Below are 6,004 nucleotides of genomic sequence, written 5' to 3' on the forward strand. Positions count from 1 at the left end.
ATATAATTCTAGAAAAACATATTTAACAAAAATGATTCAAAATAATAGTAATAATTAATACTAAATAAAAAGGGACAATGAAGCATGTTTAAAAGTAAGACAAGTCTAAGTATGTGCATGGCTTCTTAGATGAAGGACCAGAATTTTGAAATCAATTTGAAAATGAGCTGGTAACTGGTGAAGTGATGCTAAAAGAGCTGAGATGTGCCAGCTCAGTCTCATGGCAGTTTGTGAAATGGTCAGGCTATTTAATCTATTGATTTGTGTACAGATCACATTAATATATTTTCGTGTGTTGATGTTGAATTTTAAAGTAATATATTTCAATTGGAAGCCTATTTCGTGATCACAGAAAATCGTCGCAGGGAGGATGGTCGAGGTGTTGGATGGGTCAAACAACACCGGGGACCGGGGCTTGCATCCCCCGTGTTGCTGTTCATTTTCGCGTTATTCTCTTCTCGGCGCGTCCTGTGTGTGACGGTTCCTTTCCCCGTTTTTTTTTCCCTAACCACAACCGTCCCTTTGTTGTAGCCTGCATGTGGCGTTTCATATCCTCGTTGTTGGTTCCCCCAGAGCAGACCAGTGTCATGGCAGTTTGTAGAACGGTCACGTTCAAAACTCGTGACATATACACGTAGTAAAACGTGAATCCGTGACATGTACACAAATTTATAAATCAAAATTACATAACCATTGCAACCAAAAGCCTTGCAGCAGAGTTCTGAACAGTCTGGAGACGGTAAATGTCTTTCTTGTTCAAACCAGTAAAAAAATCTTAAAGTAATCCAAACAGGACGAAATAAAAGCATGCATGATCTTTTTCTTTTTTTTTATTCCACCATTAGCACCATTAGTGCCATTAGCTTAGATATGTTCCTCAGTTGGATAAGCCGTTTCTAATGAACTGTTTCAGGTGGTCCTCCAAGGACATTGCTGAATCAAACAACATCCTAAGTCTAGTCACCGATAAATTGTTTAATCTGAGGGATGCTACATTCAGGGGCTGTCCCAAGACGGAAATGCGAGGTACCCCACATGACAATTCTGTGGTTTCAGACTTAATCTAATTTACAAAAAACACTAAAAGTTATGGCAGAAAGTAAAGATGTAAACCATTTTAAAACATATCCAGACATCCCAACCAGATCATGAAGTCTGTTACAGGTTTTTTTTTGATTGCCAAACAACAGTGGGCACAACTGGAGCTATATGGGCAAAACTCTAACTACAGTCTGCACTACCACACCTGAGCTAAACAGTTTACATCAGCTGCAAAACTCATTCCAAGCAACACAACTCTCACACGTCTCAAAACAGGCTCAGTGCAGCCAGACACCATGACCAACCCTCACTGAGATAACACACACTGTCAGTCACAACATACAGAGTAACAACACTAGCATCAAACACCAAGACAGAAATAACAAACTTTCTTTACGGATTTAATAATTTGAGTGACTTCAGATTACTAAATAGAAAAGATAAAGATTTTATGTAATAAATGTGTACCAATTTTCACGTAAGTGAAAAAAGTTTTTTACTGTTGCTAGGATACATTTCTCAATATTTAGGTCACGTTTTCAACAATTCACTTAACCAACTTTCAGCTCGGCACAGCAGTTCCTTTCCCATTCAAAATGCACTAAAATACCAAATCACTTAATGTATGTCTCAAATCCACTCCTTCTCCCATAACACTAGCAAAGGTTGACAGCCAACAAACACACTTTGTCACACACAAAACAATGACCTAAAACACACTAACAGGTATCATTATACAATGTTGTCTTGTGTGAAATGCACTGCAATACATGTCACTAGAATGAATCAGACATCATGCAGTACACTTCAATATATTGTATGTCTTTTATTTGCACTGAGTAATTCCAAAATACAAGCATTTGTATACACACCATCCAATGATACAGATACAATAGAAATGCTAATCTACTTGGTCTTCTGCATTTGGCCATAGGTTCTCATCCACAGCACATCTTATAACATCTAGGGCAGTACACCTAGGAAAGAATCTTCCGGTATGCCTGATCCATCCCTGGCAATTTTCTGCTGATATGTCCAGGCATCCAGAATTCATTGCTGCCAAGACTCTGACACAAATCTCTGTGAGTTTTATGCCGTTGTTTCTGATGACCATATCAACTAAGGCAATCTCCTGCACATCAGTGAACATCCTACGTCTCCCACCTGTGTGATGTAGCCTTTGAGTACGAAGCAGAAAAGCAATTACACACAAGTGGGTCTGCAGGCTTTGCTCAATTTACTTCTATATTATGCAGCTCAGTCAGATGCCATGCAAAATACAACGTGTTGGTTTGCCGTAAAACACCAACAATAGATACCACTGAAGCGTTGCAGATTTGGCTGATTTAGATCTTATCTGAGACTAAAGCTCTTGAACTTCCTCTTCTTCTTTCACAACGCATATGAATTCCTCTCCCCCCTCTCAGCAACTCTTCTTCCTCTTTCAGACACTTGTCCATCACTGGCTTTGTCCATGTTTTCCTTCTGTCTCCTTTTGTAATGAAATTGAAGGACTAACACCTGTTTAGGTGTCAAGCCAAAATGAGAATCAACTGTGGTTAGTCTAATTGTCCAATTGTTTTCAAAATTATTTAATTTTTCAATTTAAAATATATTATTATTACTATAGAAATATAGCAAATTGTTGTCTTATTAAGCAATTTCCTACTAATGTTATTTTTTTAACTTAAGTTTAACAGTTTTGAAAACAGTATTTTAGCATGTGCAAATTGGCCTGTAGGTACATAGAGTTTTAGCAGTTGTTGTGTTGAAGTGAGAAAAGAATGAATGTCCTTTGAAAGATGTAGTCATTGAATCCCTTTAGTGCCAAAGCAATGATAAATGATCCAGAGATTAGCCCACATATACTTCTGTTGTTCTCACTGTGTGAAGAGTTTTGAAAAAGTGACCCAAGTATTGAGAAATGCGTCCTAAAAACTGTTTTAAAAAAAAGTGAAATGTTCATGTAATTTAATCTGTTGATTTGTGTACATGGACCTGTTTATCTTGATATTTTCATGATGGTCAGCATGTTTTTTAAAGTACTGTATTTCAATGGGAAGCATCTTTTGTGATCACAGTATGACTACCGTAGCGAGTAGCATGAAAGGCTGAAAATTTGCATAGGAAGGTAGGTTGGGGGGTGGATGAGTCAAACAACACTGGACTTTCCGCCCGGAGACCAGGGATTGTGTCCCGCGTGTTTCCTAAACCTAACTGTCCCATTTGTCTTTTCCTAAACCCAACCATTCCATTGTTGTCCCGGGGAATTCGTCCGTGGTCAAATCACAGAATTTTCAGCGATTGTATTCATTTCACGGCCGACTGTTTGGATATCATAGGAAACTTGACGAGAGAAAGTGCGGTCCTTGCATACACACATTTTGGAGACAATGGCAATTGGCGTTGCTGATGGTGAGGAGGTGAACTGAGAACAGACTTCAGAAAGTAAATGAGGGAACAACGAATACTCCTAATATTTTAAAATATGGAGACCTCATCCACGGTATCATGAAGATTATATGCAGCAGGGTTATTTGAGCTTGTACTGAGTTATAATTATTCCATAAACACTGCCAACTCAAACCTTAAATAAATGACTTCTTAATATTAAATCTGTGCTATCTCACCGTCAAATTGTCTGATACGGAGCGCAGGAGGAGGAGATGGCCGACTGCGTGGAATACAGGATACAGGAATACAGGATACAGGAATACAGGACCCTTAACGTCATAATTATCGGTCTGAACTCGAATACTGTTGGTGACAAAACCTGCATGAAGAAAAATGTGTTTGTCTGTTAGACTTTCTTTGTCTTCAAATTGTACCTCGGGGTGCGCAATACCACTAGTTGTTGCTGTGTCTACAATCCCAAATTGTTGTAAACATATAAATACTGCGGCCACCCGAATGCGTAATGCTGCATGATGGCACTGCAGGAGGACTACAGCAATGGAAGAATCAGAAGAGAAAGAGGCTTCAGGGACCCAGACAATGACTAAGCTAATGCCGATTTAAATTCCCTAAAGCTGTAACCTTGGATCTATGTACTGAATAAGGTCCAGTAGAGTTGGAACCATGACATCCCAAATACAGGTCCTTGCTACTCTCAGAGGAAAACGGCAGACAGTTAAGTGTGTATATATATATATATATATATGTATCCATCCATCTTCGACCGCTTATCCGGTATTGGGTTGCGGGGTCAGCAGCTCCAGTAAGGGACCCCGAACTTCCCTTTCCCGAGCCACATCAACCAACTCCGACTGGGGGATCCCGAGGCATTCCCAGGCCAGGTTGGAGATATAATCTCTCCACCTAGTCCTGGGTCTTTCCCAGGGCCTCCTCCCAGCTGGACGTGCCTGGAACACCTCCCTAGAGGCGCCCAGGAGGAATCCTTACCAGATGCCCGAACCACCTCAACTGGCTCCTTTCAACGCGAAGGAGCAGGGGCTCTACTCCGAGCTGTTCGTGTGTGTGTGTCTATATATATATATATATATATATATATATATATATATATATATATAGTATACAGTTTATAATCTTTAACTTTACCGCTAAGGCATGTTTGGATTACAGGCTTATTCACACACGCACACCTGTGGGTAATCTTTGATTTGTGGTAAATCTGATTTATTTTTGGCGCGTAAAGCCATTTTGGGCTTTCGGGCGTACGTAGGCGTACGTAGCCTTGTGAAAACCGGGACATTTAGTGTCCCGGGAGAGTGCATTTCCTGGGACAAGTCATTAAAAAGAAGGGCAATCCCGGTAAAACCGGGAAAGGTGGCAACCCTACTTTTGAAACATTGCAAAACAATCTAGATACTATATATACATATTATATTGAATATGATGTGCAATAATAAACTATAAGCAACATTTATTTTCTGTACACAACTATTTCTGTCACACATACAGTATGTCACACATTTGGTCTTGGTTCAGTGTTGTTCATCTGACGCATTTCTCACTGCGTCTCATGTGTTTGAGCTCATTTACTTGAATAAGGAAGCTTGCTTTTGCAAAAGCGTGTACGGAGCTCAAACTAAGAAGAAAAGATGCACCACTTTGACAATAGGTCATGTAGGCTTAGTTTGTGTGACAAATCAGTCATACCGTCTTTGAATGTTTAACTCTTAAACTGCAAACTGTGTATAATAATTTTGTCACATGAAATCATACGAAGTACAACTCCAGTAAAAATTTAAAACTATGTATGTGAAACTAAAAATCCCATTGGCTCCATCAACTTGTGCATGATTTATCATAAAGGAGATTGTGGCTGTCAGAAAGAGTCACCCGGTTAAATGGCAATGGGACAGCAGTGTCCAGCCAAGTTGCTTGGAGGAGGTTAGCAGGAGGTTAGCAGAATCCGCCCAGAGGAGGAATGGAATGAAGGCATTTACACCTGTGCTTCACCTGCGATTGGAGTCAATATGTTTTCTTCGTTGTACTGCTTATTTTTAAACTTTTGAAAAAGCCAATCAATGAGTAAATTAATTGATTGATGTGGCCTGATTTTTTTTTAAGTCGGTTGTATTTTGCTTTCTGGCAGATGATAGATGGAACTATGTTAATGTAAATTATTTAGTCAATTAATTCATTAATAAACTGACAGTGGTGGAAGGGCAGATGTGTTCAGATTTTTTACTAACCTCAAGGTAAACATTCCCCACTAGTATGTCCTGCATTCAAGTAGAAGTACATAAGAATTGTCAGCAACATGTACTGAAAGTACCCATTGGGCAGCAGAATGGTCCCTGTGGGGTGAGGCATTACTGTGTATGCAGTATTCCATGTTGTAGCCAGACAAGGCAACGCTTGTTCTTTTTATGTTTATTCAAGAAAAGATTCTGTTATTGATTAACATAAAAGTATATTTTGTATGTAAAATGCCATCTAATCTACAAAGTAACTACACCTGTCAAATAAATGTAGAACAGTAATGTTTTAGAGTTGA

General features: G+C 39.2%; 1 long non-coding RNA gene across 1 annotated transcript in view; it reads left to right on the forward strand.

Moving 5' to 3' along the window:
* Nucleotides 1-5,141: 5,141 nt before the first annotated feature.
* The window catches only part of LOC117955046, a 6,126-nt gene continuing 5,263 nt past the window's right edge, over nucleotides 5,142-6,004 (forward strand). The window contains exons 1-2 of the long non-coding RNA XR_004658943.1: nucleotides 5,142-5,153; nucleotides 5,377-5,380. This is a non-coding gene — a long non-coding RNA (uncharacterized LOC117955046). The remainder of the gene's footprint in view (nucleotides 5,154-5,376; nucleotides 5,381-6,004) is intronic.

The sequence above is a fragment of the Etheostoma cragini genome, chromosome 2, assembly GCF_013103735.1.
Source record: "Etheostoma cragini isolate CJK2018 chromosome 2, CSU_Ecrag_1.0, whole genome shotgun sequence".
Taxonomy (NCBI): domain Eukaryota; kingdom Metazoa; phylum Chordata; class Actinopteri; order Perciformes; family Percidae; genus Etheostoma; species Etheostoma cragini.